General features: G+C 35.4%; 1 long non-coding RNA gene across 6 annotated transcripts in view; it reads left to right on the top strand.

Annotated features, from left to right (window-relative positions):
• Window positions 1–1889: 1889 nt before the first annotated feature.
• The window catches only part of LOC147836397 (uncharacterized), a 31766-nt gene continuing 18358 nt past the window's right edge, over window positions 1890–15297 (top strand). The window contains exons 1-5 of one of the 6 annotated variants that reach the window (XR_015493794.1): window positions 1928–1946; window positions 2050–2178; window positions 3445–3991; window positions 4161–4381; window positions 9728–9907. This is a non-coding gene — a long non-coding RNA (uncharacterized LOC147836397). Of the gene's footprint in view, window positions 2179–3444; window positions 3992–4160; window positions 4382–9727; window positions 9908–15297 lie in introns of those variants that run through there. The other 5 variants (XR_015493797.1, XR_015493793.1, XR_015493792.1 and 2 more) reach the window with 5 other exon arrangements.

Below are 15297 nucleotides of genomic sequence, written 5' to 3'. Positions count from 1 at the left end.
ATATCATTGGGAAAAAATAAAAATCTTTTAAAGTTTTAAAGTAAAAAATAAAAAAAACGGTACCTTACTGTCATTTATTACAAAAAACAAACTGGCCAGCACATTCAACTGTACTCAGTCACAATTTATAATTAAAACAACAACAACATAATAATAATAATAATAATAATAATAATAATAATAATAATAATAATACAATAATAATAAATTCTTCTGAATTTTTCTAGTCTCTTAAGTAAAAAAAAAAGTACATTTGAAAATTCCTGGATATTAACAATAGCCAAAATATATTCATAATAATTTAATATGGTCCGCAGCTTCACACCTTTCTATTGCTCATTTTTATTTCAGAAATAAGGTCCAAGATTTAGAATAAAATTTACATGTAAAATGTTTTCTGTTTAAAAATGATACAGTAGTGAAAGAAGACTTCTCTTACATCAGATTATATTCCCACCAAAGCAACAGCCGACAGAGGATTCCGTTTGGTCTTAAAGCCTTTTTCGATGAATTATTTTCATTATTTATGATGGCACAGCAGTCAAAATAGGACCAATGAGCTCATGTATGGGACAAAATCTGGACCTTTGTCAGTGAGGGGTGTGTCTTCCAAACCGCCCTGGCTACAGGCCTGAAAAAAACATGTTTTATGCTTATAGTAAACATGTTTTTAATAGAATTTTGGCTGTAAAAGCGCACCTACAGGTGTTTCAGGCACAGGTCAGATTTTCTCCAGCTCATAATTTATTTTGTTTAATATTGTCCAAAAAATGATTAGACCTGTCAAGTTTCATCTAGAACAGGGGTCACCAACCCTGTTCCTGGAGAGCTACCTTCCTGCATTAATGTGTAATTTCTTAATTAACAAACTTCCTATCAAACTTTCCAATTTCATCAGCAAATGCTTCAGGCATGTAAACTTATTTATAAGCACATTTTCTTGCCACACAATTTTTAAATTTGGAACAACTGTGATATTTTACATAAGAGGAAATCTATTTTACATTTATTTAATAATTGGTTCAGTAATGGGCTGATATTAGTAAACCAGTTATTTGACAGTAATGGTAATTTATTTAATTACTCTGATTTTACTGCAAGATATACTCTGTCCATATAGAATTTACTATCTTTTGTAAGGCCATCTCCTCTGAAATCTGTTTTCTTTTTAGAAGTAATAACAATAATTCATTGATTTCTGTTTGTTCCCCTAGTCCTGATTCTACTGTTGTTGGATCCATTTATTTCTCCACTGAAAAAAATCCAATCATAAAATCAGGTTTTTATTTTTAGACCTTGTCATCTCAAATCCTTCTTCTATTTCTTATTGGAACAACCTCTTTGATGATAGTAAATGGTCGTATGTTTGGTCACTCCCCCAGAATTTTTTTTTTTATCGAATAAAATTAAAGGAATATCTTTTAAAATTATTCACAGGTTTTATCCAGTTAAACAATATTTACAAAAGTTCAAAAATGACATTGACATCTCTTGCTCTTTCTATGAGACTTTTGAATCTGTTGCTCACTTGCTTTGGGAATGTCCCTTTGTTAAATCGTTTTGGTCTGATGTGAATTCTTTAATTCATTTAATTCATTTAATTCTTTAATTCACTTTATTTAATATTCTGCATTAATTTGTTTTATTCTTGTCATGTGCCCTCATTTATTTATTTATTTTTATTTTTTATGTTTCTTTTTCTCTCTCTCTTTGTCTTTCTTTTGATTTACCTATATTATATTTGTTTTGAAATTGTTACATTTCTCGTTGCAAAAAAAGTAATATTTGTATTGATTGTACTACTATCCGTTTTGTATTTGTATTTGTTGTAATGGACTGTTATTGCAATAAAAAAAGTAACAAGTAACATGTCATTAGGTTATGTGACCGCTAGATGGTGGTCTTGGAAAATAAGAAGCTTACCACTACAAGGAGTTTGGTCAGAGGTCAGAGCAGTGTGTTGTTGTCCTAGCCAGCCTCACTTTCTGTTCTAATGTCCCGCATCTATCTTTAAATATATTCATCTGTCTCCATATCACACCACTACAGGAAGCTACGGGAGACTGTTCGATTATAATATCTTTCTTTCTGATGACCCCGCAAAATAATATCTCGAAATTACTGAGGCAAGAGAACGAGCAAGAGAAATGAGCGCCAATGAAGACACCCATAGCCAGGGTAACTCTTTACTATAACAGTTGACAAATAATGATGTACTGATATATAAATTACATATTAGTTCATTATGAACTTATGATAAGTCTTGGAAGGCTGGTGTCCTGTAGAGTTTAGTTCTAACATCAATTAGACACACATGTCCTGAACATGTTAATCAGTGTCTTCAAGATCAACAAAAAGCTATAGAAAGATGTGTTTGATTAGGGATGGCGTTAAACTCTGCAGGACAGTGGCCCTCCAGGAGCAGGTTTGGGCATACCTGAGATAAGGTATTCGATTATGCGCTGATCATGAACTTACTTTAACATGAGTCACACGAGTTAATGTGTGAATAGTGTCTGTCTACCTTAATTACCTGTTAGTTCAGGATTGTTATTTACACTTCAGTTTTAGCTAAATGTTACTAAGATGAACTCCTGACATGTTAATGTATCTTTATGTCATCACTTTACTTGAAGGGGCACATTATCATTAACTCATTCTTAAATATTCATGAACTCCTGTGTTGGACCCAATTTCAATTCTATTTTTGCACCCCGACCCCTTGGTCCTTGAAACAGAGTGTGAAGGAGAAGGGCTTCAAAATTTACGCCTAATGCTGCGTTCACACCACACATGAAACAAGCCTCATGCGCGAGTGATTTACATATTAAGTTAATGCAAAGACTCGAATAGAAGCAGCTCGTTAACCAATCAGGAGCTTGCTCTTGTAGGGTAGTGATCATGACGTAGCGCCTGTTGTTGGTGTCCCAGGGGGGAATCCTCCTGTCGCCACCAGACAACAGTTCATCAAACTGGGCTTAGCTCAGTCGGAAGCACCGCTAAATGCTTCCATCATCCATTACAGGACTGGGTACAACTCAGAATGCTTCTAGTGGACTCAGTCATGGCTCCAAACGAATCGGCACTGTTTTTCAGTCTTCCTAAAGCACATAAAGCACAGCTTTTCTCTCATTAAAATCCATGTTAGCCTTTTAGCAACAAAGCTAGAGTGAGTCACCGCAGACAGAAGCCCTGTCCTTGACGTGAATCGCATCTGTTGTGAAGCAAATTTGTCGATTTGACGCGCGAATGAAGTGAGTAAACTCAAAATGTTTATGCGTATATTTATGCGTAAACTATCTGCGCGTGCCGCGTCTGGTTTGATCAGCATGAAATAGGACACCACCTGCACACATCATCATATGTCATCAGGATCTTTGAGATCTATAATGGCTACTGCTGTAGTTATTTCAGTTGCATTATTTTTTTGGTGTTTATCTTCAGGAAAGATAAAGTACGTTATTTCCAATAGAGGGACGCGGACGTGAGGCAACGCGCTCACAGTTTCCAGCTGCACCTAGTTAAGATGACAGGGAGCTTCTGTGACCGCGGGAATATTATGTCTATACCCAGACATGACCCGATCCGACCCGTGGGCTAACGAGTGGAGTTACTGTTGCTTTTCTATCAACTGGAACCAGTCTGGTCATTCTCCTCTGACTTCTGGCATCAACAAGGCATTTGTGCCCACAGAACTACCGCTCACTGGATATTTTTTCATTTTCAGATCATTTTCTGTAAACCCTATAGATGGTTGTGCGTGAAAATCCCAGTAGATCAGCAGTTTCTGAAATACTCAGACCAGCCCTTCTGGCACCAACAACCATGCCATGTTCAAAGCCACTTAAATCACCTTTCTTCCCCATTCTGATGCTCGGTTCGTCTTGACCATGTCTACTTACCTCAATGCATTGAGTTGCAGCTATTGTGACTGGCTGAGTAGAAATATAAGTTAAGAAGAAGCTGGACAGGTTTAGCTAAAAAGTGGCCGGTGAGTGTAAGCTCTAATTTTAACAAGGAACAAGTGATATGCTAAGATCCTCTAAGAAATCTTTTGCATGGATATTAAATTTCAAATTACAATTCTAGAGAACACAAACTAATATGTGTAATTATCTGTTGTCTGAGACCTGACATTTTTTTTTTTTACTCTCATAAAGACTCGATCTCAAAAGAAAAAAGCTCCTGACCTTGAGCACAGAGAATTCAGACGAGAGTGGTTTGATGTTGGGAATGTTTTTGATCAGTTCTGCACTCTGGTTCTTATCTGGAGCAGTCCCAGGAATGGCCATCCAGTCTCCAGCTCTGGAATGGAATGCGAAGGTATAAATCCACACCAAGGCAATTTGACAAACTGCCATTTCTGAGGGAAAACAAACTTGTAAGTACACATTAACTTATATGTAAATAGACTTACATGCTTGTCGGCTTTTCGAAATATGATTTAAATATGATTTTTGTCTCAATTATGGACACATGTTTTTCATGGACATAAATTGATGAAAAAAATGACCATATAAACCTATATAGGACATTAAGAATTTTGTATATTATAACATAATAATAGCGATAGTTTATAATTCACCCAAATCTAAATGTATTTACTATTTACTCACCCTTGAGTGGTTCCAAATCTTAATGAGTTTCTTTATTTTGATGAACCCAAAAGCGTCAACACAAAAACATCTAAGGGTGGCACAGTGGCTCAGTGGTTAGCACTGTTGCCTCACAGCAAGAAGGTCGCTGGTTCAAGTCCCGGCTAGGCCAGTTGGCATTTCTGTGTGGAGTTTGCAAGTTTTCGCTATGTCTCCTAATCACACAGTCCAAATCATGGAGTATTGCTGAATTGGGTAACATAAACTGTACTTAGTGTATGAGTGTGTAAATGTGTCTGGGTGATTTTTACCTGCTGGAAGTAGCTGGAAGGGCATTTGCTGCATGAAACATAGGCTGGAATAATAGGCGGTTCATTCCGCTGTGGCTGCTGCTGATAAATAAGGGACTAAGCCGAAGAAAAATGAATGAAAACATCTAAGTATTGACACCCATATACTATGGAAGTCAGCAATTAAGGGTTTCCAGCTTTCTTCAAAATATCTCCTGTGTTCAACAGAAGAAAGAATCTCAATCAGGTTTGGAACAAGTAGAGGATGATTAAATGATGACAGAATATTCATTTTTGGGTGAATTTACCCTTTTCTTGCATATGTTTATAATGACTTAGCTGAAGGGATCCGTCTGGTGTGCAAATAGTATGGTTGTGAATGACACATGCTGGTTTTGACTGGCCACATAATGGCAGATGGGGTCCAGGTGTGTGGTTGAATGTGGGTTAGTGCTGGATTTTGATTTAACTAGAGCCAGTGAAGCTCAGGGTGTGTATCCCGAGGTTTGGGTGGAGAAAATGAATGCCCGAATATTGTAGTGCTTATTATTGACCAATAATGATATTTGTATCGTAAACTACTAGAATTTCTGTGAAGGTTTCTACTGTAGGTTTCCTGCCATCAACTTTCATCATTAAAACCAGTACAGTTGAATTGGTTTCTAATGTGTTTTTATTCAAGGATTTGGTGGATTCAACTTTCCACTTATTGAAGGAAACTGCCATTTAGAACCCACAGGAACCATTAGTTTCCATTAAAATCCCATTGTAACCATTAAACAATTACAAGAGGTTACATTACATTATGATTTTATGTGCTTTTAGTATTAAGTAAAATATTGAATGTAAATATAAGTTTCTGAGATAATAAAAAATATCTCTGAGGCTATTTTTGCATTATTAACCAAGTATAAACAGTCAAAAACAGTATAATTTATTATTGTAATAATACATAATAATTTAATATATTAATTATTATTTTATTATCATTTATTGGTTTTAACATCAGCAGTAGAAGACAAAAACGTATAAATGATTTAATTAAAATTATTATTATTTAGTTAAACCATATAACCACCATCAATTTGCTACACTAACCACATTTGTGGTAAAACTGTGATTTAAGTATGATATATGTGTCTTAAACTTGGCTACTGTACTTGTACTATAATAACACTATGGTTAGTGTTGTAAGGGGTGTTTTTTAACCCAGATAAGACATTTCAGCTTACATTTTACACACACAAACACTTTACCACAGATAATTATGTCTATATTGTGTTCAAATTTAAACGATCTAAACTTAAAACATTGTCATTTATGTTTAGTCAAAAAGTCAAACACTGGGTCAGTTGAAGCTAACTAGTATATGTTAATCTCGTTCCTTAGTTTGCTATCACATCCTCAGGTCATTATTTGTTCAAAGAATACAGCTGGAATGCCAAGCATCAGTGAGCACTGGCACACACACACACACACACACACACACACACACACACACACACACACACACACATGCGCCAGGTAAAGTCCAAGAACTTTGTCACATCACAACCCCACCATATTGAAATATAGATGAAGGCCTAAAAATTTAATGAGCCCCCAAACCATAACTTGGCGTTCCTCTGTGCAATCAAAATAATCCCCTCAGTCTCCCTTCAGTTCAGCTTCTCTTTTTTCACGAGACATGGTGGGGGAAAGCAAACAGCAAATTCTTCTGTAATGAGTAAATATGATTATGAGATTAATTGAAAACATTAGCTTACCGCTAACAAATTCTACAGATAAAATAAGCTTTGTTTATGCTTATGTCTTGTGTGCTCGTTTGCAGAATAATAATAAAAATAGTTTGGACTGACTGACCACTGGACTCAAATTAACTCAGTTTATTTCTTTGTATCTTATTTTAGGTTACACAGACCAGTGGTAGGGTTTGTAAAATTCTGATATAATTTTCTTTTCTTTTCCTTTTTTTTTTTGGTGAGCCATTCTTTTACAAAAAATGACATCTTGCAGTGTTGTGTACACTAGTATTATGAAATGTAAGAAAAAAGTCTTGTTTTTTGGTGTGTCTTCTCATGTGAAAGAGTTTTGTTGGAAGGATTCAGAAGCTAAGATTAATAAATATGATTTATTTTGTGTAACATTTACATGGCTATTCTATGTTAATATACATTTCATTTTAAAAGCAAAACAATGTGACAGTAAATATAGTTTTTACTGATTTTAATGGTCAGTTAGTTAATTCAGCGATTTTACAATGTAGATTGTGTCAAAGCCGCTTCACATAAATGGTCATATAATTGGAACAGTATCGTTCGGTTTTTAGTGTTTAAGTTCAGTTCAGTTTAGCTCAGTTCAGTGTGGTTTAAAATTTTTTAATGTTAATGTTAATTTAAATACATGAACAAACAATGAAACGTATGTTTATTACAGTGTTTATTCGTCTTTAATAACAAATTAAATGAAATGTGAAATTGAATGAAAATAAAAATTTAAATTCATTGTTAGTCCAGTGAATATAAGCATGACTTTGGATTTTAAAAATGCATTTGTGCTGAACTATGATTAATAAATGCTTTACAAGTTTGTTTATACTTAGTTGTTATTAAATACAATAACTAATTAAATATTACTTTGAATTGTTACCAAAAGACTTTAATGGGGGTGTGTGAATTATAAAAAGTAATATAATTCAATTACAAGTTCATTTTTTGTGATTACATCTGATTACATGTGATCTGTTACTACCTATCACTGCAAATAAGGTATATATATTTGCTTTAAAAAGTAAAGTGATGCCAACGTTCTATTTAGCCTTTAGAAACAAGCTAGATTTGACTCTGTAAATGCATATCATCTTTCTCTGAAGACCATGACAGTGTTTGGTTGGTACAACAGGGTCTCCCTCAAGAACTGAGCTATTCTGCATCAGTCATTACATCAGCTCTCTGTTCCTTCCAAGTTACAGTGGTTAAGCCATGGAAAGTCAGCATGTGACAGGTAACCTGAAGACCATCAGTTGCTCTCCACTAAGAGTTGTTCCTCAAGGGTTTACATTAGAGGGCTGCCATTAACCAACTGGAGAGCTTTATAAGCCTTTTGCGTAGTTGTTTTGAGTTTGCATATAGTAAATGCAGATATTGTGGATGCTTGTGTGCAATATGAGATGGGTTATATGATGAAGGAGTGACTCGTAATTATGAAAACATATTAAATTGCTTCCATTTGTGAATTTGGCAGAGGATGCATTGATTTACAAATATGGCAGAAAAAATGAAGAGTAGGAGGACAGAGAAATTCGTACGGATTATGTGTGGCATCCACCTTACTCATCTTAATGCAGCATGCTCCATAATAAATTATATGTAAATGGGAATTTAAAAATATTTGTCACACTTATACACTACACTGCACTGATATTGTTTCCGTTTTCCATTATGGATGAGCTGCTGAAAGTTGGAGCAAGTCTACAGGTTTTGATGTTATTTTTTTCCAGCCCCCTCTGCACAAATACGTTCTTGTGGTTATGCCAAGACTTGTCTGCTCTTCCAACAAGATTTTACCAGCAGTCACGCTAATACTGTTTATTTGCAGATTCCTCCAAATAGTATATTTTGTTTATTTATTTATTTGTTCATGGCATTTTTGAATGTTGAACATTTTCTTTTATTGTGTTTTTTTTTTATTTCTCCCCGGTTTCGTATGCGTTTCCTCTGAGTGCTCTGGGGTTTCCCCCACAATCCAAAGACATGCGGTATAGGTGAAATGGTTAAACAAAAATTGTATGTGTGTGTATAAATGCAAGAGTGTATTGGTGTTTCCCAGTACTGGGCTGTGGCTGAAAGGGCATCTGGTGTGTAAAACATATGCCGGAATAGTTGGTGGTTCATTCCACTAAGGTGACCTCTGATAAATAAGGGACAAAGACAAAGAAAAAAGAATGAATGCAGTTCTAATAAAATATTTGACAAATCAGACATGAGTAGAAACAGGTCAACATAGGCTCCTTCTGAAAACGTAGCCCTATGTACGTTTCTAGAGATCGCCAATTATGTAGCCAGAGCTACATAGAATTTTTTCTTTAAAAACTAACGGTACGGGGTGATATGACGCCGTTCCTTTTCTTGTTTAACAACTGAGCACTGACCACCATATAGACGGCTATTCCGCTGATACCAGTTTTTTCCGATAGCTCGACTTGAGACGCAGAGCGGAGTTGATCTTTTTGAGAAAAAAAAACTGCAATTTCTCTTCAGAAATGTATATAGGGGTAAGTTTTTTTTTTTTGAATGAGCCTGGGTTGAGTCCCATCTGAGGACTTTTTTTTTTTTTTACTAATTTCAACGTTGTAATACGTAGTGTTATTTTAACTGACAAAATATGAAGACTATCATCTATCAATCAAACTATTTCAAATTCAAATTATCAAGTATCAGTTACTTGTACAGTAGGTTTGTTTCTGGATTACTGTAAGTATATTGGACCAGTGTTTTTCCAATGATCTTGGGTGTAAATTCATTTGAGATGGCAAAAAATTGTGGATGCACAAATAGTGTATGCATGAAAATGCTATTTTTTTCACTGTTATCAAAATCCAGTGGAAAAGACACAAAGCAGCCTACATACAGCTGGACATAATCAAAGAGCATCTGATAGCTGATGCGCTTCTGTAGCAGAATAAAAGGCGAATGATATGAGAGAGAGAGGGAGAGGGGAGAGAAAGAAATACTGGTTTAAAGTTACTGTGTGTTTTCTCCTTGGCCTTCACCCCTATCTATTCCCATCATCTCTTTCTCACTCACATTCTCTCTCTCTCTCTATCTCTCTTTTTTCCTGCAGACAAATCCTCAATTGTCAGGGTACGTGTGAACTGTTGTTTCTGTGCGGGCGACAGACGATTGACCCCTGGACAAAGGAGAGCACTATCCAGAGTGTGACACTCTGATCTTTAGCAGTACAGATGAACAGAAGGTCTTCTGACTTTTCCAAGTGGCCATTCTTCTTTATTAAGACCTCAGGGTATGTTACTAGCCATTTAGGGTATGTTACTCACCATTGAGTTGGTGAGTCTGTTGGCTAAACAGCTGTTTTTCTAAACATGCTTTACCAGTTGTAGGTAAAAAAAAGTCTTTACTGTTGATCGTTTTACTCTGTGCCGACAGCTTTGGGAAATATCATGATGTAATCAAGAATAGCGTGGACATTTGAAACAATTACAGGGCCATGTACCCTATTGGCAGATTTCATGTAGTTAATTTTCTGCTGAACTTCACCAGCTTGGTCTTTTGGGGCCAAGAGACTGTCTTTAAGTCAGGATAAAAGAGGAAAGTTGTGTATGGGACTAGAAACCTCACACCATAAAAAAAACAAAAAAAAAACGCTTGCTGCAGAATCATCAACAAAAACAATATCCTGGCTTTTTAAAAACAAAATCAAATTGACTCCAATTCAGAACATATTTTAAGCAACACATTACTTACAAATGTAATATTATATAATATTTTATTATTTGGTTTTCTGTAATTTCTGTAAATTTCTGTAATTCAAGTAGGAATTGCTGCAACATGGAGAGCTGTAAGTGAGTGGGATTACACTGCAACTAGGCTGGGTGACTTGGCTTTAAGTTGGGTTTAGGGTTGGTGTTGGTATGGAAGTTATTAAAGCACAACAGGTTACTGTTAGGTTGGGTTTTGTGTAGTAGCGTTAGTGAGGTCAGCAGGGGGTGCTCAACCTGCAATCTGTGTAAGTCCTAATGCCCCAGTATAGTGATGAGGACACTATATTGTCAGTGAGAACCATCTTTCAGATGAGACATTAAAACCAAGGCCCTGACTGACTGTGTCATCACTTCTCATTAAGAATAGGAGTTTAACTTTGATGTCCATGGGCAAATTCCCCATCGACCCTAATCTTTCATGCAAACTGGTGGTGGTGTGCAGTGTATGTCAAAACACAATACATGCACTATATGAATTAAATAATTAATGCAAAGTTTTAATCAGTATTCTAATAATCAACACCTAAGTGCATTAATTTATAACAATTGATTATTAATATCTTATTTATCATAAAAACTAATAAAACTAAAATAACATTAAATTATCATATAAACAGGAACTATGTTTTTTTATTTCCAAATTAATAAACTAGATTTAATGTTATTTTGTTACTATGAATAGCAACATTGCTATGTAGTGCTATTGAATGCTCAAATCAACATACAAGAGGTTTTTAAAAAATCTCAAAACGGAGCACAGCATTCTTTAAATAACTGAAAGAAAGCTACCAAACATACTATTTAAATTAAGATCACCAATTGCTTTAATTCCTTATTTAATCCAGTTTTTAAAACAATCTCAGCAATGAGGGTTAAATGCAGTATTTTACCTGAAATATCGAGATGAGTAGAAAATGGCCAACCTTTCAGTCTTGGGTATCATTGAAGACTGCATAGAGGGCAGAATGCATGAAATCTAAAGAAACAAGACTTGCATATCAACAAGCAACACAAGCACTCACAGATAATGTAGTCAATGTTTCACTGAAACAGATTTAAGTTGGATCTGTGGTTTTCCATTACAGACAGCCGAAACAGGTATTGCAGGAGAGGCTTTCCTATGACATTTGTGCTTTCCAAAGCTCTTGTGAACACAATACAGCTTGGATTACTGCAATTTGGCAGCAGAGCAGAGAAAGAAGGAATAATGAAAAGAACTGAGAGAAACGGGATTGAAGAACAGTCATAGCTAACGAGGCTTTTTTTCCTCATCTCATTACTGACCCAATTATTTGGCAAGTTATTCCCCTGATGAAGTTTGTTTCAGGAGAAAATAAACTGTGTATATTCTTCATCAGTCTGTCCATCCTCTCAGTCGTCTAGCGGAGAAAAACAACATAATGCTCTATAATGTCTTCCATGTGCTTTTGGGGTTCATGAGTAATCGGGAATGTGCTCACTCCATCCCTCTTCTCTTCGTTTTTTTATTGTTTTTTTTCTTTCTATTATGTTCTGTGTTCTTTCTTACTGTCGCTGCCAATTTCCCTCTTTCTCCTTCTCTCCCTCTTTTTCTCTTTCTCCTATATTTTCACGTATGTTTCCACTCAGCCCAAAATTCTTTCCAGTTCTAAGGCCTCTTCCCCCTGGCAAAAAGGAGGGGCCTGATCTGGGGCCAGTTTTCATGACCTGGATCAGTGTGCCTTTCTTTTACAGAATAATCCACATAGTGTTACATAACAAAATCCCCTCGAGTTACAGACTCTGAAGTGGATGCTGTGTTATTCCCACCTGTACAGAACTGCTGAATTATTGCTACGTTTTTTTATTGAGATATTTTTGTCATTAGTCGACTGCTTAAAATAGCACACCCAGTAATGTTATATCTTTGCATTGGAGCATTATGTGCCTATAGAAACCATCCAAATTTTCAATTGCCTTCACTTGGGAATCAAATTCACAAAAGACATTGTATCCTGCAGGCTCACTCACTGTAGTCTTGCTCATGGCAGGCTGCCCAGCGCAAAAGCCTAAGTCTCCAGGAAAGCATCCTATATGGGGCTGGCTTTTACGTTAGCTTTAAATTATTGTCATGAAGTGAATTTTCCACCTTAATATTTCACAAAATGGGACACCTGTGGAAAGGGCCTGTTGTCTGTTACATTAATATGATTTGAATCTTCTGGTGTGTTCTGTGTTTCTCAGTTGTATTATAGCGGAGGTGACATGATTTTGCTCCATAATGTAAGAGAGAAACAATGGGGCTTATTCATTTAATTTTGGAGTGCACTAATTTGTGAATGAAACCCACACTGTAAAAAAATATAGGTAATTTCAGTGGTAGATATGTTACGGTAAAACATGTGGCATGGTTCATTACATTTTCCTAATATATATATATATATATATATATATATATATATATATATATATATATATATATATATATATATATATATATATATATATATATATATATATATATATATGTTTAATAGCCTTAAATGTGCTTTACCAGAACTTCCTGCACAACACTTTTTATGCTTTTTTGTTGACATTACTGTCATGGATAAAGGTGGGGAAAGGACAAGGACTCAAATGCAGAACTAAAACAGGTATTTCATTTATTCATTTTCTATTTAGCTTAGTCCCTTTATTAATCTGGGGTCGCCACAGATAAATGAACCGCCATCTTATCCAGCATATGTTTTACGCAGCGGATGCCCTTCCAGCTGCAACCCATTAATGGAAAACACCCATACACTCATTCACACTCATAAACTACCAACAATTTAGCTTACCCGATTTACCTATACTGGATGTCTTTGGACTTGTGGGGGACCCACGCGAACACGGGCAGAACATGCAAACTCCACACAAAAATGCCAACTGACCCAGCCTAGGCTTGAACCAGTGACCTTCTTGATACCTACTGCGCCATTCAAAATGGTTATTTATTAGTTATAAATTAAATCAAAATGGGAACAACAACAACCCTGAGGGTGAAAAGATTAGCAAAACAAATAAACAAATGAACAGGGTAGGCTGGCAGGGATCAGGGCTGGACAAGACAGGACAAGGCTATATTGGATAAACACGTGTGAAGAACTGGCACAGGACAGCAGACAAGAGGGAGTTATAAGCTGAAAGAATTAACAAACAAACAGGTGAACTGAATAAACTAATAATGGGTTAACAAGAAGGGTGGGATTACACAATAGACAGGAGAGCACATGACACAAAGACAACCTAAGCCATGTGCTCACAAGAAAACAGGACTAGAGCATGCAGCCAATGAGAGAACTCATTAACCGTATGTTCATATGAAACAAAAAACTAAAGCACACGGTGCATGTAAACATGAAACACGTGCTAAACACATAACCAACAGATGCCTGAATGTAAGACACGAGCATGTGATAAATGAAAACACTTACTGTGCACTCACACATGCGACATGCATGTTCTAACGCCAACCGAAACCAGCTAGACCATGCACGAACAAAACAACAAACACACCAGGACGAGAGCGTGTGTCTCGAGTACGCCTGGAACTCACAAGCCCACATTAGGTGGGAGAGCGCAAGGCCAAGACAGCACTCGTACAAAGACGAAGACAGACAATGACAGAAAAATGAGTGCTCGACCCAAAAAACCCCGAGCCAAGCACAACATACAAGACATGACAGGAGTGTCTACTCTGCCACTAAAACAAGAATTAACAAGTGGCAGAATTCTGACACATTACTATGTTTTTTTTTCAGTGATGTATATTAGAGTTTATGTTACATCTAATGTTAAATAATGTTTATTGCATTATTTTATTTTTTATGTGTGTTACCATAATGATGTTCAGTAGTTGTGTGAATGATATTGAGTGTCTTCTAATAATAACTTTTAATAACTCATTTCTAATAACTAATTTCTTTTATCTTTGCCATGATGACAGTAAATAATATTTTACTATCTATACAGCTTAAAGTGACATTTAAAGGCTTAACTAGGTTAATTAGGTTAACTAGGCAGGTTACTATAAATCAGCAAGTTATTGTATAGCGATGGTTTGTTCTGTAGATTTTCGGAAAAAAATATAGCTTAAAAGGGCTAATAATATTCACCTTAAAATTGTGTTTAAAAAATTCAAAACTGCTTTTATTCGAGCCAAAATAAAACAAATAAGACCTCCTCTAAAAAAAATATTATCAGACATACTGTGAAAATTTCCTTGCTCTGTTAAACACCAATTGTTTAAAAAAAATCCAAAAGGGGGCTAATAATTCTGACTTTAACTGTATTTGTATGTTTCTCTGCCCTGGGGAAAAGTTGTTTGTGATGACGGTTGGTTCATCATATGACTTTCTCCTGCTTAAGTTTTTCTGTTTGTGTAAGAATGGTATGATGTGCATATGTTTGTACTCCAAAACACTGGTGTATTAAAAAATAAATTAATGACATATGGTAGCTTACCGTAAAATGTAGAAAATTATTTTATGGTTTGTAACGTCTTTTGTAATGTATTTTATTTTTTGGTAAATTCTGGAAACCACAGCTGATGTTTTTCACAGTAAATTTAACAGAGTTAAAAGAAATTTAACTCAAATTTTCCAAATTTGTATTTACAAACATTTCAGTAACACTTTATTGATGGTCCATTTGAGTATTAGTAGACTGTCTGCTAGTATTAATCGTTAATACTGTTCCTTCAACAGACATTTAACTGATTATAAGAAACTTAGCAAGTACATGTCAACATACTAACCCTAACCCTAACCCAACCTAACAGTCTACTTATAATCTAATGCGAATTAGCTGGCATGTAGATGCAATGTAACTTAAATTCAACAAACGGACCATCAACATAAAGTGTGACCAACATTCCTTTTAAACATGTTTTATAATACTTTAAAATACTCGT

This window comes from Danio rerio, chromosome 6, assembly GCF_052040795.2.
Source record: "Danio rerio strain M-AB ecotype USA chromosome 6, GRCz13ab, whole genome shotgun sequence".
NCBI lineage: Eukaryota > Metazoa > Chordata > Actinopteri > Cypriniformes > Danionidae > Danio > Danio rerio.
This window is presented reverse-complemented; position numbering and strand designations above follow the sequence as displayed.